The sequence below is a fragment of the Crinia signifera genome, chromosome 19 (assembly GCF_055691185.1).
Source record: "Crinia signifera chromosome 19, ASM5569118v1, whole genome shotgun sequence".
Lineage (NCBI taxonomy): Eukaryota > Metazoa > Chordata > Amphibia > Anura > Myobatrachidae > Crinia > Crinia signifera.
The window spans coordinates 73,455,526-73,470,226 of NC_139226.1; the positions used below are offsets into that span (position 1 = coordinate 73,455,526).

At 39.9% G+C, this 14,701-nt stretch overlaps 27 non-coding genes and 5 pseudogenes across 27 annotated transcripts; all 32 read left to right on the top strand.

The window, feature by feature from the left end:
- The first annotated feature begins 1 nt into the window (after position 1).
- Positions 2-120, top strand: LOC146044394 (5S ribosomal RNA). The gene has a single exon (XR_014464883.1). It is a non-coding gene; the product is annotated as a 5S ribosomal RNA (ribosomal RNA).
- A 345-nt stretch (positions 121-465) lies between these two features.
- On the top strand, positions 466-584 carry LOC146044395 (5S ribosomal RNA). Its single transcript, XR_014464884.1, has one exon. It is a non-coding gene; the product is annotated as a 5S ribosomal RNA (ribosomal RNA).
- A 347-nt stretch (positions 585-931) lies between these two features.
- LOC146044397 (5S ribosomal RNA) lies at positions 932-1,050 on the top strand. Its single transcript, XR_014464886.1, has one exon. It is a non-coding gene; the product is annotated as a 5S ribosomal RNA (ribosomal RNA).
- A 345-nt stretch (positions 1,051-1,395) lies between these two features.
- LOC146044793 (5S ribosomal RNA) lies at positions 1,396-1,514 on the top strand. Its single transcript, XR_014465229.1, has one exon. It is a non-coding gene; the product is annotated as a 5S ribosomal RNA (ribosomal RNA).
- A 344-nt stretch (positions 1,515-1,858) lies between these two features.
- On the top strand, positions 1,859-1,977 carry LOC146043638 (5S ribosomal RNA). The gene has a single exon (XR_014464629.1). It is a non-coding gene; the product is annotated as a 5S ribosomal RNA (ribosomal RNA).
- Positions 1,978-2,322: 345 nt separating this feature from the next.
- LOC146044666 (5S ribosomal RNA) lies at positions 2,323-2,441 on the top strand. Its single transcript, XR_014465103.1, has one exon. It is a non-coding gene; the product is annotated as a 5S ribosomal RNA (ribosomal RNA).
- A 345-nt stretch (positions 2,442-2,786) lies between these two features.
- On the top strand, positions 2,787-2,905 carry LOC146044600 (5S ribosomal RNA). The gene has a single exon (XR_014465037.1). It is a non-coding gene; the product is annotated as a 5S ribosomal RNA (ribosomal RNA).
- A 346-nt stretch (positions 2,906-3,251) lies between these two features.
- LOC146044398 (5S ribosomal RNA) lies at positions 3,252-3,370 on the top strand. Its single transcript, XR_014464887.1, has one exon. It is a non-coding gene; the product is annotated as a 5S ribosomal RNA (ribosomal RNA).
- Positions 3,371-3,715: 345 nt separating this feature from the next.
- LOC146044399 (5S ribosomal RNA) lies at positions 3,716-3,834 on the top strand. The gene has a single exon (XR_014464889.1). It is a non-coding gene; the product is annotated as a 5S ribosomal RNA (ribosomal RNA).
- Positions 3,835-4,179: 345 nt separating this feature from the next.
- LOC146044400 (5S ribosomal RNA) lies at positions 4,180-4,298 on the top strand. The gene has a single exon (XR_014464890.1). It is a non-coding gene; the product is annotated as a 5S ribosomal RNA (ribosomal RNA).
- A 346-nt stretch (positions 4,299-4,644) lies between these two features.
- LOC146044401 (5S ribosomal RNA) lies at positions 4,645-4,763 on the top strand. Its single transcript, XR_014464891.1, has one exon. It is a non-coding gene; the product is annotated as a 5S ribosomal RNA (ribosomal RNA).
- A 345-nt stretch (positions 4,764-5,108) lies between these two features.
- On the top strand, positions 5,109-5,227 carry LOC146044273 (5S ribosomal RNA; annotated as a pseudogene).
- Positions 5,228-5,572: 345 nt separating this feature from the next.
- LOC146044402 (5S ribosomal RNA) lies at positions 5,573-5,691 on the top strand. Its single transcript, XR_014464892.1, has one exon. It is a non-coding gene; the product is annotated as a 5S ribosomal RNA (ribosomal RNA).
- A 346-nt stretch (positions 5,692-6,037) lies between these two features.
- LOC146044403 (5S ribosomal RNA) lies at positions 6,038-6,156 on the top strand. The gene has a single exon (XR_014464893.1). It is a non-coding gene; the product is annotated as a 5S ribosomal RNA (ribosomal RNA).
- Positions 6,157-6,501: 345 nt separating this feature from the next.
- Positions 6,502-6,620, top strand: LOC146044274 (5S ribosomal RNA; annotated as a pseudogene).
- A 345-nt stretch (positions 6,621-6,965) lies between these two features.
- Positions 6,966-7,084, top strand: LOC146043379 (5S ribosomal RNA). Its single transcript, XR_014464372.1, has one exon. It is a non-coding gene; the product is annotated as a 5S ribosomal RNA (ribosomal RNA).
- A 345-nt stretch (positions 7,085-7,429) lies between these two features.
- LOC146044405 (5S ribosomal RNA) lies at positions 7,430-7,548 on the top strand. Its single transcript, XR_014464894.1, has one exon. It is a non-coding gene; the product is annotated as a 5S ribosomal RNA (ribosomal RNA).
- Positions 7,549-7,893: 345 nt separating this feature from the next.
- LOC146044618 (5S ribosomal RNA) lies at positions 7,894-8,012 on the top strand. Its single transcript, XR_014465054.1, has one exon. It is a non-coding gene; the product is annotated as a 5S ribosomal RNA (ribosomal RNA).
- A 345-nt stretch (positions 8,013-8,357) lies between these two features.
- On the top strand, positions 8,358-8,476 carry LOC146044406 (5S ribosomal RNA). The gene has a single exon (XR_014464895.1). It is a non-coding gene; the product is annotated as a 5S ribosomal RNA (ribosomal RNA).
- A 345-nt stretch (positions 8,477-8,821) lies between these two features.
- Positions 8,822-8,940, top strand: LOC146043664 (5S ribosomal RNA). The gene has a single exon (XR_014464656.1). It is a non-coding gene; the product is annotated as a 5S ribosomal RNA (ribosomal RNA).
- A 345-nt stretch (positions 8,941-9,285) lies between these two features.
- On the top strand, positions 9,286-9,404 carry LOC146043675 (5S ribosomal RNA). The gene has a single exon (XR_014464667.1). It is a non-coding gene; the product is annotated as a 5S ribosomal RNA (ribosomal RNA).
- A 345-nt stretch (positions 9,405-9,749) lies between these two features.
- LOC146044407 (5S ribosomal RNA) lies at positions 9,750-9,868 on the top strand. The gene has a single exon (XR_014464896.1). It is a non-coding gene; the product is annotated as a 5S ribosomal RNA (ribosomal RNA).
- Positions 9,869-10,213: 345 nt separating this feature from the next.
- On the top strand, positions 10,214-10,332 carry LOC146044409 (5S ribosomal RNA). The gene has a single exon (XR_014464898.1). It is a non-coding gene; the product is annotated as a 5S ribosomal RNA (ribosomal RNA).
- A 345-nt stretch (positions 10,333-10,677) lies between these two features.
- On the top strand, positions 10,678-10,796 carry LOC146043540 (5S ribosomal RNA). Its single transcript, XR_014464531.1, has one exon. It is a non-coding gene; the product is annotated as a 5S ribosomal RNA (ribosomal RNA).
- Positions 10,797-11,141: 345 nt separating this feature from the next.
- Positions 11,142-11,260, top strand: LOC146044410 (5S ribosomal RNA). The gene has a single exon (XR_014464900.1). It is a non-coding gene; the product is annotated as a 5S ribosomal RNA (ribosomal RNA).
- A 345-nt stretch (positions 11,261-11,605) lies between these two features.
- Positions 11,606-11,723, top strand: LOC146043838 (5S ribosomal RNA; annotated as a pseudogene).
- Positions 11,724-12,069: 346 nt separating this feature from the next.
- On the top strand, positions 12,070-12,188 carry LOC146044411 (5S ribosomal RNA). The gene has a single exon (XR_014464901.1). It is a non-coding gene; the product is annotated as a 5S ribosomal RNA (ribosomal RNA).
- A 345-nt stretch (positions 12,189-12,533) lies between these two features.
- On the top strand, positions 12,534-12,652 carry LOC146043414 (5S ribosomal RNA). Its single transcript, XR_014464406.1, has one exon. It is a non-coding gene; the product is annotated as a 5S ribosomal RNA (ribosomal RNA).
- A 345-nt stretch (positions 12,653-12,997) lies between these two features.
- Positions 12,998-13,116, top strand: LOC146044106 (5S ribosomal RNA; annotated as a pseudogene).
- A 345-nt stretch (positions 13,117-13,461) lies between these two features.
- LOC146043885 (5S ribosomal RNA) lies at positions 13,462-13,580 on the top strand (annotated as a pseudogene).
- A 345-nt stretch (positions 13,581-13,925) lies between these two features.
- Positions 13,926-14,044, top strand: LOC146044601 (5S ribosomal RNA). Its single transcript, XR_014465038.1, has one exon. It is a non-coding gene; the product is annotated as a 5S ribosomal RNA (ribosomal RNA).
- Positions 14,045-14,389: 345 nt separating this feature from the next.
- LOC146044412 (5S ribosomal RNA) lies at positions 14,390-14,508 on the top strand. The gene has a single exon (XR_014464902.1). It is a non-coding gene; the product is annotated as a 5S ribosomal RNA (ribosomal RNA).
- Positions 14,509-14,701: the final 193 nt, after the last annotated feature.

Here is a 14,701-nt window from a genome sequence, read left to right on the forward strand (position 1 = left end):
CACCTACAGCCATACCACATTGGATAGGCCCAATCTCGTCTGATCTTGGAAGCTAAGCAGTGTTGGGCCTGGTTAGTACTTGGGTGGGAGACCACATGGGAACACCAGGTGCTGTAGGTTTTTTCACATTACTGGCAAATTGTTTTTATTCTCTAGCTATTTAAATTGGAAAAAATTTATTTTTATTGCCAGCACTGACATTTGGAAGAGGTGAAACAGACACAATAGCCATCACCTAAAGACTTACCATACTGTTTAGGCCCAATTCCAACTGCATTTGGCAGCTAAACAGTGTTGAGCCTCTTTAGTAGTTTAATTTAAGACCCCCTGCTAATAACATGTCCTGTAGGTCTTTTTACATTACCAACACATGATTTTTTTCAGTAAGCCAATACAGTTAGGAAACTTTTTTATTAGCTTACCTGGTGATAGAAGTAGAAGAGGGCAAAAAAGTGCCTGTATCTCACCTACAGCCATACCACATTGGATAGGCCCAATCTCGTCTGATCTTGGAAGCTAAGCAGTGTTGGGCCTGGTTAGTACTTGGGTGGGAGACCACATGGGAACACCAGGTGCTGTAGGTTTTTTCACATTACTGGCCAATTGTTTTTATTCTCTAGCTATTTAAATTGGAAACTTTTTTCTTTTTATTGCCAGTACAGACATTTGGAAGAGGTCAAACAGACACAATAGCCATCACCTAAAGACTTACCACACTGTTTATGCCCAATTCCAACTGCTTTTGGCAGCTAAACAGTGTTGAGCCTCTTTAGTAGTTTAATTTAAGACCCCCCTGCTAATATCATGTCCTGTAGGTCTTTTTACATTACCAACACATGATTTTTTTCAGTAAGCCAATACAGTTAGGAAACTTTTGTATTAGCTTACCTGGTGATAGAAGTAGAAGAGGGCAAAAAAGTGCCTGTATCTCACCTACAGCCATACCACATTGGATAGGCCCAATCTCGTCTGATCTTGGAAGCTAAGCAGTGTTGGGCCTGGTTAGTACTTGGGTGGGAGACCACATGGGAACACCAGGTGCTGTAGGTTTTTTCACATTACTGGCAAATTGTTTTTATTCTCTAGCTATTTAAATTGGAAACTTTTTCTTTTTATTGCTAGCACTGACATTTGGAAGAGGTCAAACAGACACAATAGCAATCACCTAAAGACTTACCACACTGTTTAGGCCCAATTCCAACTGCTTTTGGCAGCTAAACAGTGTAGAGCCTCTTTAGTAGTTTAATTTAAGACCCCCTGCTAATATCATGTCCTGTAGGTCTTTTTACATTACCAACACATGATTTTTTGCAGTAAGCCAATACAGTTAGGAAACTTTTTTATTAGCTTACATGGTGATAGAAGTAGAAGAGAGCAAAAAAGTGCCTGTATCTAACCTACAGCCATACCACATTGGATAGGCCCAATCTCGTCTGATCTTGGAAGCTAAGCAGTGTTGGGCCTGGTTAGTACTTGGGTGGGAGACCACATGGGAACACCAGGTGCTGTAGTTTTTTCACATTACTGGCAAATTGTTTTTATTCTCTAGCTATTTAAATTGGAAACTTTTTCTTTTTATTGCCAGTACAGACATTTGGAAGAGGTCAAACAGACACAATAGCCATCACCTAATGACTTACCACACTGTTTAGGCCCAATTCCAACTGCTTTTGGCAGCTAAACAGTGTTGAGCCTCTTTAGTAGTTTAATTTAAGACCCCCTGCTAATATCATGTCCTGTAGGTCTTTTTACATTACCAACACATGATTTTTTTCAGTAAGCCAATATAGTTAGGAAACTTTTGTATTAGCCTACCTGGTGATAGAAGTAGAAGAGGGCAAAAAAGTGCCTGTATCTCACCTACAGCCATACCACTTTGGATAGGCCCAATCTCGTCTGATCTTGGAAGCTAAGCAGTGTTGAGCCTGGTTAGTACTTGGGTGGGAGACCACATGGGAACACCAGGTGCTGTAGGTTTTTTCACATTACTGGCAAATTGTTTTTATTCTCTAGCTATTTAAATTGGAAACTTTTTCTTTTTATTGCCAGTACAGACATTTGGAAGAGGTCAAACAGACACAATAGCCATCACCTAAAGACTTACCACACTGTTTAGGCCCAATTCCAACTGCTTTTGGCAGCTAAACAGTGTTGAGCCTCTTTAGTAGTTTAATTTAAGACCCCCTGCTAATAACATGTCCTGTAGGTCTTTTTACATTACCAACACATGATTTTTTTCAGTAAGCCAATACAGTTAGGAAACTTTTTTATTAGCTTACCTGGTGATAGAAGTAGAAGAGGGCAAAAAAGTGCCTGTATCTCACCTACAGCCATACCACATTGGATAGGCCCAATCTCATCTGATCTTGGAAGCTAAGCAGTGTTGGGCCTGTTTAGTACTTGGGTGGGAGACCACATGGGAACACCAGGTGCTGTAGGTTTTTTCACATTACTGGCAAATTGTTTTTATTCTCTAGCTATTTAAATTGGAAACTTTTTCTTTTTATTGCCATTACAGACATTTGGAAGAGGTCAAACAGACACAATAGCCATCACCTAAAGACTTACCACACTGTTTAGGCCCAATTCCAACTGCTTTTGGCAGCTAAACAGTGTTGAGCCTCTTTAGTAGTTTAATTTAAGACCCCCTGCTAATATCATGTCCTGTAGGTCTTTTTACATTACCAACACATGATTTTTTTCAGTAAGCCAATACAGTTAGGAAACTTTTGTATTAGCTGACCTGGTGATAGAAGTAGAAGAGGGCAAAAAAGTGCCTGTATCTCACCTACAGCCATACCACATTGGACAGGCCCAATCTCGTCTGATCTTGGAAGCTAAGCAGTGTTGGGCCTGGTTAGTACTTGGGTGGGAGACCACATGGGAACACCAGGTGCTGTAGGTTTTTTTCACATTACTGGCAAATTGTTTTTATTCTCTAGCTATTTAAATTGGAAAAAAATTCTTTTTATTGCCAGCACTGACATTTGGAAGAGGTCAAACAGACACAATAGCCATCACCTAAAGACTTACCATACTGTTTAGGCCCAATTCCAACTGCACTTGGCAGCTAAACAGTGTTGAGCCTCTTTAGAAGTTTAATTTAAGACCCCCTGCTAATAACATGTCCTGTAGGTCTTTTTACATTACCAACACATGATTTTTTTCAGTAAGCCAATACAGTTAGGAAACTTTTTTATTAGCTTACCTGGTGATAGAAGTAGAAGAGGGCAAAAAAGTGCCTGTATCTCACCTACAGCCATACCACATTGGATAGGCCCAATCTCGTCTGATCTTGGAAGCTAAGCAGTGTTGGGCCTGGTTAGTACTTGGGTGGGAGACCACATGGGAACACCAGGTGCTGTAGGTTTTTTCACATTACTGGCAAATTGTTTTTATTCTCTAGCTATTTAAATTGGAAACTTTTTCTTTTTATTGCCAGTACAGACATTTGGAAGAGGTCAAACAGACACAATAGCCATCACCTAAAGACTTACCACACTGTTTATGCCCAATTCCAACTGCTTTTGGCAGCTAAACAGTGTTGAGCCTCTTTAGTAGTTTAATTTAAGACCCCCTGCTAATATCATGTCCTGTAGGTCTTTTTACATTACCAACACATGATTTTTTTCAGTAAGCCAATACAGTTAGGAAACTTTTGTATTAGCTTACCTGGTGATAGAAGTAGAAGAGGGCAAAAAAGTGCCTGTATCTCACCTACAGCCATACCACATTGGATAGGCCCAATCTCGTCTGATCTTGGAAGCTAAGCAGTGTTGGGCCTGGTTAGTACTTGGGTGGGAGACCACATGGGAACACCAGGTGCTGTAGGTTTTTTCACATTACTGGCAAATTGTTTTTATTCTCTAGCTATTTAAATTGGAAACTTTTTCTTTTTATTGCTAGCACTGACATTTGGAAGAGGTCAAACAGACACAATAGCAATCACCTAAAGACTTACCACACTGTTTAGGCCCAATTCCAACTGCTTTTGGCAGCTAAACAGTGTTGAGCCTCTTTAGTAGTTTAATTTAAGACCCCCTGCTAATATCATGTCCTGTAGGTCTTTTTACATTACCAACACATGATTTTTTTCAGTAAGCCAATACAGTTAGGAAACTTTTGTATTAGCATACCTGGTGATAGAAGTAGAAGAGGGCAAAAAAGTGCCTGTATCTCACCTACAGCCATACCACATTGGATAGGCCCAATCTCGTCTGATCTTGGAAGCTAAGCAGTGTTGGGCCTGGTTAGTACTTGGGTGGGAGACCACATGGGAACACCAGGTGCTGTAGGTTTTTTCACATTACTGGCAAATTGTTTTTATTCTCTAGCTATTTAAATTGGAAAAAAATTCTTTTTATTGCCAGCACTGACATTTGGAAGAGGTCAAACAGACACAATAGCCATCACCTAAAGACTTACCATACTGTTTAGGCCCAATTCCAACTGCATTTGGCAGCTAAACAGTGTTGAGCCTCTTTAGTAGTTTAATTTAAGACCCCCTGCTAATAACATGTCCTGTAGGTCTTTTTACATTACCAACACATGATTTTTTTTCAGTAAGCCAATACAGTTAGGAAACTTTTGTATTAGCTTACCTGGTGATAGAAGTAGAAGAGGGCAAAAAAGTGCCTGTATCTCACCTACAGCCATACCACATTGGATAGGCCCAATCTCGTCTGATCTTGGAAGCTAAGCAGTGTTGGGCCTGGTTAGTACTTGGGTGGGAGACCACATGGGAACACCAGGTGCTGTAGGTTTTTTCACATTACTGGCCAATTGTTTTTATTCTCTAGCTATTTAAATTGGAAACTTTTTCTTTTTATTGCCAGTACAGACATTTGGAAGAGGTCAAACAGACACAATAGCCATCACCTAAAGACTTACCACACTGTTTATGCCCAATTCCAACTGCTTTTGGCAGCTAAACAGTGTTGAGCCTCTTTAGTAGTTTAATTAAAGACCCCCTGATAATATCATGTCCTGTAGGTCTTTTTACATTACCAACACATGATTTTTTTCAGTAAGCCAATACAGTTAGGAAACTTTTGTATTAGCTTACCTGGTGATAGAAGTAGAAGAGGGCAAAAAAGTGCCTGTATCTAACCTACAGCCATACCACATTGGATAGGCCCAATCTCGTCTGACCTTGGAAGCTAAGCAGTGTTTGTCCTGGTTAGTACTTGGGTGATAGACCACATGGGAACACCAGGTGCTGTAGGTTTTTTCACATTACTGGCAAATTGTTTTTATTCTCTAGCTATTTAAATTGGAAACTTTTTCTTTTTATTGCTAGCACTGACATTTGGAAGAGGTCAAACAGACACAATAGCAATCACCTAAAGACTTACCACACTGTTTAGGCCCAATTCCAACTGCTTTTGGCAGCTAAACAGTGTTGAGCCTCTTTAGTAGTTTAATTTAAGACCCCCTGATAATATTATGTCCTGTAGGTCTTTTTACATTACCAACACATGATTTTTTTCAGTAAGCCAATACAGTTAGGAAACTTTTGTATTAGCATACCTGGTGATAGAAGTAGAAGAGGGCAAAAAAGTGCCTGTATCTCACCTACAGCCATACCACATTGGATAGGCCCAATCTCGTCTGATCTTGGAAGCTAAGCAGTGTTGGGCCTGGTTAGTACTTGGGTGGGAGACCACATGGGAACACCAGGTGCTGTAGGTTTTTTCACATTACTGGCAAATTGTTTTTATTCTCTAGCTATTTAAATTGGAAAAAAATTATTTTTATTGCCAGCACTGACATTTGGAAGAGGTCAAACAGACACAATAGCCATCACCTAAAGACTTACCATACTGTTTAGGCCCAATTCCAACTGCATTTGGCAGCTAAACAGTGTTGAGCCTCTTTAGTAGTTTAATTTAAGACCCCTTGCTAATAACATGTCCTGTAGGTCTTTTTACATTACCAACACATGATTTTTTTTCAGTAAGCCAATACAGTTAGGAAACTTTTTTATTAGCTTACATGGTGATAGAAGTAGAAGTTGGCAAAAAAGTGCCTGTATCTCACCTACAGCCATACCACATTGGATAGGCCCAATCTCGTCTGATCTTGGAAGCTAAGCAGTGTTGGGCCTGGTTAGTACTTGGGTGGGAGACCACATGGGAACACCAGGTGCTGTAGGTTTTTTCACATTACTGGCCAATTGTTTTTATTCTCTAGCTATTTAAATTGGAAACTTTTTCTTTTTATTGCCAGTACAGACATTTGGAAGAGGTCAAACAGACACAATAGCCATCACCTAAAGACTTACCACACTGTTTAGGCCCAATTCCAACTGCTTTTGGCAGCTAAACAGTGTTGAGCCTCTTTAGTAGTTTAATTAAAGACCCCCTGATAATATCATGTCCTGTAGGTCTTTTTACATTACCAACACATGATTTTTTTCAGTAAGCCAATACAGTTAGGAAACTTTTGTATTAGCTTACCTGGTGATAGAAGTAGAAGAGGGCAAAAAAGTGCCTGTATCTAACCTACAGCCATACCACATTGGATAGGCCCAATCTCGTCTGACCTTGGAAGCTAAGCAGTGTTTGTCCTGGTTAGTACTTGGGTGATAGACCACATGGGAACACCAGGTGCTGTAGGTTTTTTCACATTACTGGCAAATTGTTTTTATTCTCTAGCTATTTAAATTGGAAACTTTTTCTTTTTATTGCTAGCACTGACATTTGGAAGAGGTCAAACAGACACAATAGCAATCACCTAAAGACTTACCACACTGTTTAGGCCCAATTCCAACTGCTTTTGGCAGCTAAACAGTGTAGAGCCTCTTTAGTAGTTTAATTTAAGACCCCCTGCTAATATCATGTCCTGTAGGTCTTTTTACATTACCAACACATGATTTTTTGCAGTAAGCCAATACAGTTAGGAAACTTTTTTATTAGCTTACACGGTGATAGAAGTAGAAGAGAGCAAAAAAGTGCCTGTATCTAACCTACAGCCATACCACATTGGATAGGCCCAATCTCGTCTGATCTTGGAAGCTAAGCAGTGTTGGGCCTGGTTAGTTCTTTGGTGGGAGACCACATGGGAACACCAGGTGCTGTAGGTTTTTTCACATTACTGGCAAATTGTTTTTATTCTCTAGCTATTTAAATTGGAAACTTTTTATTTTTATTGCCAGTACAGACATTTGGAAGAGGTCAAACAGACACAATAGCCATCACCTAATGACTTACCACACTGTTTAGGCCCAATTCCAACTGCTTTTGGCAGCTAAACAGTGTTGAGCCTCTTTAGTAGTTTAATTTAAGACCCCCTGCTAATATCATGTCCTGTAGGTCTTTTTACATTACCAACACATGATTTTTTTCAGTAAGCCAATACAGTTAGGAAACTTTTGTATTAGCTTACCTGGTGATAGAAGTAGAAGAGGGCAAAAAAGTGCCTGTATCTCACCTACAGCCATACCACATTGGATAGGCCCAATCTCGTCTGATCTTGGAAGCTAAGCAGTGTTGGGCCTGGTTAGTACTTGGGTGGGAGACCACATGGGAACACCAGGTGCTGTAGGTTTTTTCACATTACTGGCAAATTGTTTTTATTCTCTAGCTATTTAAATTGGAAAAAATTTCTTTTTATTGCCAGCACTGACATTTGGAAGAGGTCAAACAGACACAATAGCCATCACCTAAAGACTTACCATACTGTTTAGGCCCAATTCCAACTGCATTTGGCAGCTAAACAGTGTTGAGCCTCTTTAGTAGTTTAATTTAAGACCCCCTGCTAATAACATGTCCTGTAGGTCTTTTTACATTACCAACACATGATTTTTTTCAGTAAGCCAATACAGTTAGGAAACTTTTTTATTAGCTTACCTGGTGATAGAAGTAGAAGAGGGCAAAAAAGTGCCTGTATCTCACCTACAGCCATACCACATTGGATAGGCCCAATCTCGTCTGATCTTGGAAGCTAAGCAGTGTTGGGCCCGGTTAGTACTTGGGTGGGAGACCACATGGGAACACCAGGTGCTGTAGGTTTTTTCACATTACTGGCCAATTGTTTTTATTCTCTAGCTATTTAAATTGAAAACTTTTTTCTTTTTATTGCCAGTACAGACATTTGGAAGAGGTCAACAGACACAATAGCCATCACCTAAAGACTTACCACACTGTTTATGCCCAATTCCAACTGCTTTTGGCAGCTAAACAGTGTTGAGCCTCTTTAGTAGTTTAATTTAAGACCCCCTGCTAATATCATGTCCTGTAGGTCTTTTTACATTACCAACACATGATTTTTTTCAGTAAGCCAATACAGTTAGGAAACTTTTGTATTAGCTTACCTGGTGATAGAAGTAGAAGAGGGCAAAAAAGTGCCTGTATCTCACCTACAGCCATACCACATTGGATAGGCCCAATCTCGTCTGATCTTGGAAGCTAAGCAGTGTTGGGCCTGGTTAGTACTTGGGTGGGAGACCACATGGGAACACCAGGTGCTGTAGGTTTTTTCACATTACTGGCCAATTGTTTTTATTCTCTAGCTATTTAAATTGAAAACTTTTTTCTTTTTATTGCCAGTACAGACATTTGGAAGAGGTCAACAGACACAATAGCCATCACCTAAAGACTTACCACACTGTTTATGCCCAATTCCAACTGCTTTTGGCAGCTAAACAGTGTTGAGCCTCTTTAGTAGTTTAATTTAAGACCCCCTGCTAATATCATGTCCTGTAGGTCTTTTTACATTACCAACACATGATTTTTTTCAGTAAGCCAATACAGTTAGGAAACTTTTGTATTAGCTTACCTGGTGATAGAAGTAGAAGAGGGCAAAAAAGTGCCTGTATCTCACCTAGAACCATACCACATTGGATAGGCCCAATCTCGTCTGATCTTGGAAGCTAAGCAGTGTTGGGCCTGGTTAGTACTTGGGTGGGAGACCACATGGGAACACCAGGTGCTGTAGGTTTTTTCACATTACTGGCAAATTGTTTTTATTCTCTAGCTATTTAAATTGGAAACTTTTTCTTTTTATTGCTAGCACTGACATTTGGAAGAGGTCAAACAGACACAATAGCAATCACCTAAAGACTTACCACACTGTTTAGGCCCAATTCCAACTGCTTTTGGCAGCTAAACAGTGTAGAGCCTCTTTAGTAGTTTAATTTAAGACCCCCTGCTAATATCATGTCCTGTAGGTCTTTTTACATTACCAACACATGATTTTTTGCAGTAAGCCAATACAGTTAGGAAACTTTTTTATTAGCTTACACGGTGATAGAAGTAGAAGAGAGCAAAAAAGTGCCTGTATCTAACCTACAGCCATACCACATTGGATAGGCCCAATCTCGTCTGATCTTGGAAGCTAAGCAGTGTTGCGCCTGGTTAGTACTTTGGTGGGAGACCACATGGGAACACCAGGTGCTGTAGGTTTTTTCACATTACTGGCAAATTGTTTTTATTCTCTAGCTATTTAAATTGGAAACTTTTTCTTTTTATTGCCAGTACAGACATTTGGAAGAGGTCAAACAGACACAATAGCCATCACCTAATGACTTACCACACTGTTTAGGCCCAATTCCAACTGCTTTTGGCAGCTAAACAGTGTTGAGCCTCTTTAGTAGTTTAATTTAAGACCCCCTGCTAATATCATGTCCTGTAGGTCTTTTTACATTACCAACACATGATTTTTTTCAGTAAGCCAATACAGTTAGGAAACTTTTGTATTAGCCTACCTGGTGATAGAAGTAGAAGAGGGCAAAAAAGTGCCTGTATTTCACCTACAGCCATACCACATTGGATAGGCCCAATCTCGTCTGATCTTGGAAGCTAAGCAGTGTTGGGCCTGGTTAGTACTTGGGTGGGAGACCACATGGGAACACCAGGTGCTGTAGGTTTTTTCACATTACTGGCAAATTGTTTTTATTCTCTAGCTATTTAAATTGGAAACTTTTTCTTTTTATTGCCAGTACAGACATTTGGAAGAGGTCAAACAGACACAATAGCCATCACCTAAAGACTTACCACACTGTTTAGGCCCAATTCCAACTGCTTTTGGCAGCTAAACAGTGTTGAGCCTCTTTAGTAGTTTAATTTAAGACCCCCTGCTAATATCATGTCCTGTAGGTCTTTTTACATTACCAACACATGATTTTTTTCAGTAAGCCAATACAGTTAGGAAACTTTTGTATTAGCTTACCTGGTGATAGAAGTAGAAGAGGGCAAAAAAGTGCCTGTATCTCACCTACAGCCATACCACATTGGATAGGCCCAATCTCGTCTGATCTTGGAAGCTAAGCAGTGTTGGGCCTGGTTAGTACTTGGGTGGGAGACCACATGGGAACACCAGGTGCTGTAGGTTTTTTCACATTACTGGCAAATTGTTTTTATTCTCTAGCTATTTAAATTGGAAAAAATTTCTTTTTATTGCCAGCACTGACATTTGGAAGAGGTCAAACAGACACAATAGCCATCACCTAAAGACTTACCATACTGTTTAGGCCCAATTCCAACTGCATTTGGCAGCTAAACAGTGTTGAGCCTCTTTAGTAGTTTAATTTAAGACCCCCTGCTAATATCATGTCCTGTAGGTCTTTTTACATTACCAACACATGATTTTTTGCAGTAAGCCAATACAGTTAGGAATCTTTTTTATTAGCTTACATGGTGATAGAAGTAGAAGAGAGCAAAAAAGTGCCTGTATCTAACCTACAGCCATACCACATTGGATAGGCCTAATCTCGTCTGATCTTGGAAGTTAAGCAGTGTTGGGCCTGGTTAGTACTTGGGTGGGAGACCACATGGGAACACCAGGTGTTGTAGATTTTATCACATTACTGGCAAATTGTTTTTATTCTCTAGCTATTTAAATTGGAAACTTTTTCTTTTTATTGCCAGTACAGACATTTGGAAGAGGTCAAACAGACACAATAGCCATCACCTAATGACTTACCACACTGTTTAGGCCCAATTCCAACTGCTTTTGGCAGCTAAACAGTGTTGAGCCTCTTTAGTAGTTTAATTTAAGACCCCCTGCTAATATCATGTCCTGTAGGTCTTTTTACATTACCAACACATGATTTTTTTCAGTAAGCCAATACACTTAGGAAACTTTTGTATTAGCTTACCTGGTGATAGAAGTAGAAGAGGGCAAAAAAGTGCCTGTATCTCACCTACAGCCATACCACATTGGATAGGCCCAATCTCGTCTGATCTTGGAAGCTAAGCAGTGTTGGGCCTGGTTAGTACTTGGGTGGGAGACCACATGGGAACACCAGGTGCTGTAGGTTTTTTCACATTACTGGCAAATTGTTTTTATTCTCTAGCTATTTAAATTGGAAACTTTTTCTTTTTATTGCCAGTACAAACATTTGGAAGAGGTCAAACAGACACAATAGCCATCACCTAAAGACTAACCACACTGTTTAGGCCCAATTCCAACTGCTTTTGGCAGCTAAACAGTGTTGAGCCTCTTTAGTAGTTTAATTTAAGACCCCCTGCTAATATCATGTCCTGTAGGTCTTTTTACATTACCAACACATGATTTTTTTCAGTAAGCCAATACAGTTAGGAAACTTTTGTATTAGCTTACCTGGTGATAGAAGTAGAAGAGGGCAAAAAAGTGCCTGTATCTCACCTACAGCCATACCACATTGGATAGGCCCAATCTCGTCTGATCTTGGAAGCTAAGCAGTGTTGGGCCTGGTTAGTACTTGGGTGGGAGACACATGGGAACACCAGGTGCTGTAGGTTTTTTCACATTACTGGCAAATTGTTTTTATTCTCTAGCTATTTAAATTGGAAAAAAAATATTTTTATTGCCAGCACTGCCATTTGAAAGAGGTCAAACAGACACAATAGCCATCACCTAAAGACTTACCATACTGTTTAGGCCCAATTCCAACTGCATTTGGCAGCTAAACAGTGTTGAGCCTCTTTAGTAGTTTAATTTAAGACCCCCTGCTAATAACATGTCCTGTAGGTCTTTTTACATTACCAACACATGATTTTTTTTCAGTAAGCCAATACAGTTAGGAAACTTTTTTATTAGCTTACCTGGTGATAGAAGTAGAAGAGGGCAAAAAAGTGCCTGTATCTCACCTACAGCCATACCACATTGGATAGGCCCAATCTCGTCTGATCTTGGAAGCTAAGCAGTGTTGGGCCTGGTTAGTACTTGGGTGGGAGACCACATGGGAACACCAGGTGCTGTAGGTTTTTTCACATTACTGGCCAATTGTTTTTATTCTCTAGCTATTTAAATTGGAAACTTTTTCTTTTTATTGCCAGTACAGACATTTGGAAGAGGTCAAACAGACACAATAGCCATCACCTAAAGACTTACCACACTGTTTATGCCCAATTCCAACTGCTTTTGGCAGCTAAACAGTGTTGAGCCTCTTTAGTAGTTTAATTTAAGACCCCCTGCTAATATCATGTCCTGTAGGTCTTTTTACATTACCAACACATGATTTTTTTCAGTAAGCCAATACAGTTAGGAAACTTTTGTATTAGCTTACCTGGTGATAGAAGTAGAAGAGGGCAAAAAAGTGCCTGTATCTCACCTACAGCCATACCACATTGGATAGGCCCAATCTCGTCTGATCTTGGAAGCTAAGCAGTGTTTGGCCTGGTTAGTACTTGGGTGGGAGACCACATGGGAACACCAGGTGCTGTAGGTTTTTTCACATTACTGGCAAATTGTTTTTATTCTCTAGCTATTTAAATTGGAAACTTTTTCTTTTTATTGCCAGTACAGACATTTGGAAGAGGTCAAACAGACACAATAGCCATCACCTAATGACTTACCACACTGTTTAGGCCCAATTCCAACTGCTTTTGGCAGCTAAACAGTGTTGAGCCTCTTTAGTAGTTTAATTTAAGACCCCCTGCTAATATCATGTCCTGTAGGTCTTTTTACATTACCAACACATGATTTTTTTCAGTAAGCCAATACAGTTAGGAAACTTTTGTATTAGCCTACCTGGTGATAGAAGTAGAAGAGGGCAAAAAAGTGCCTGTATCTCACCTACAGCCATACCACTTTGAATAGGCCCAATCTCGTCTGATCTTGGAAGCTAAGCAGTGTTGAGCCTGGTAAGTACTTGGGTGGAAGACCACATGGGAACATCAGGTGCTGTAGGTTTTTTCACATTACTGGCAAATTGTTTTTATTCTCTAGCTATTAAAATTGGAAACTTTTTCTTTTTATTGCCAGTACAGACATTTGGAAGAGGTCAAACAGACACAATAGCCATCACCTAAAGACTTACCACACTGTTTAGGCCCAATTCCAACTGCTTTTGGCAGCTAAACAGTGTTGAGCCTCTTTAGTAGTTTAATTTAAGACCCCCTGCTAATAACATGTCCTGTAGGTCTTTTTACATTACCAACACATGATTTTTTTCAGTAAGCCAATACAGTTAGGAAACTTTTTTATTAGCTTACCTGGTGATAGAAGTAGAAGAGGGCAAAAAAGGGCCTATATCTCACCTACAGCCATACCACATTGGATAGGCCCAATCTTGTCTGATCTTGGAAGCTAAGCAGTGTTGGGCCTGTTTAGTACTTGGGTGGGAGACCACATGGGAACACCAGGTGCTGTAGGGTTTTTCACATTACTGGCAAATTGTTTTTATTCTCTAGCTATTTAAATTGGAAACTTTTTCTTTTTATTGCTAGTACAGACATTTGGAAGAGGTCAAACAGACACAATAGCCATCACCTAAAGACTTACCACACTGTTTAGGCCCAATTCCAACTGCTTTTGGCAGCTAAACAGTGTTGAGCCTCTTTAGTAGTTTAATTTAAGACCCCCTGCTAATATCATGTCCTGTAGGTCTTTTTACATTACCAACACATGATTTTTTTCAGTAAGCCAATACAGTTAGGAAACTTTTGTATTAGCTTACCTGGTGATAGAAGTAGAAGAGGGCAAAAAAGTGCCTGTATCTCACCTACAGCCATACCACATTGGACAGGCCCAATCTCGTCTGATCTTGGAAGCTAAGCAGTGTTGGGCCTGGTTAGTACTTGGGTGGGAGACCACATGGGAACACCAGGTGCTGTAGGTTTTTTCACATTACTGGCAAATTGTTTTTATTCTCTAGCTATTTAAATTGGAAAAAAATTCTTTTTATTGCCAGCACTGACATTTGGAAGAGGTCAAACAGACACAATAGCCATCACCTAAAGACTTACCATACTGTTTAGGCCCAATTCCAACTGCATTTGGCAGCTAAACAGTGTTGAGCCTCTTTAGTAGTTTAATTTAAGACCCCCTGCTAATAACATGTCCTGTAGGTCTTTTTACATTACCAACACATGATTTTTTTCAGTAAGCCAATACAGTTAGGAAACTTTTTTATTAGCTTACCTGGTGATAGAAGTAGAAGAGGGCAAAAAAGTGCCTGTATCTCACCTACAGCCATACCACATTGGATAGGCCCAATCTCGTCTGATCTTGGAAGCTAAGCAGTGTTGGGCCTGGTTAGTACTTGGGTGGGAGACCACATGGGAACACCAGGTGCTGTAGGTTTTTTCACATTACTGGCAAATTGTTTTTATTCTCTAGCTATTTAAATTGAAAACTTTTTCTTTTTATTGCCAGTACAGACATTTGGAAGAGGTCAAACAGACACAATAGCCATCACCTAAAGACTTACCACACTGTTTATGCCCAATTCCAACTGCTTTTGGCAGCTAAACAGTGTTGAGCCTCTTTAGTAGTT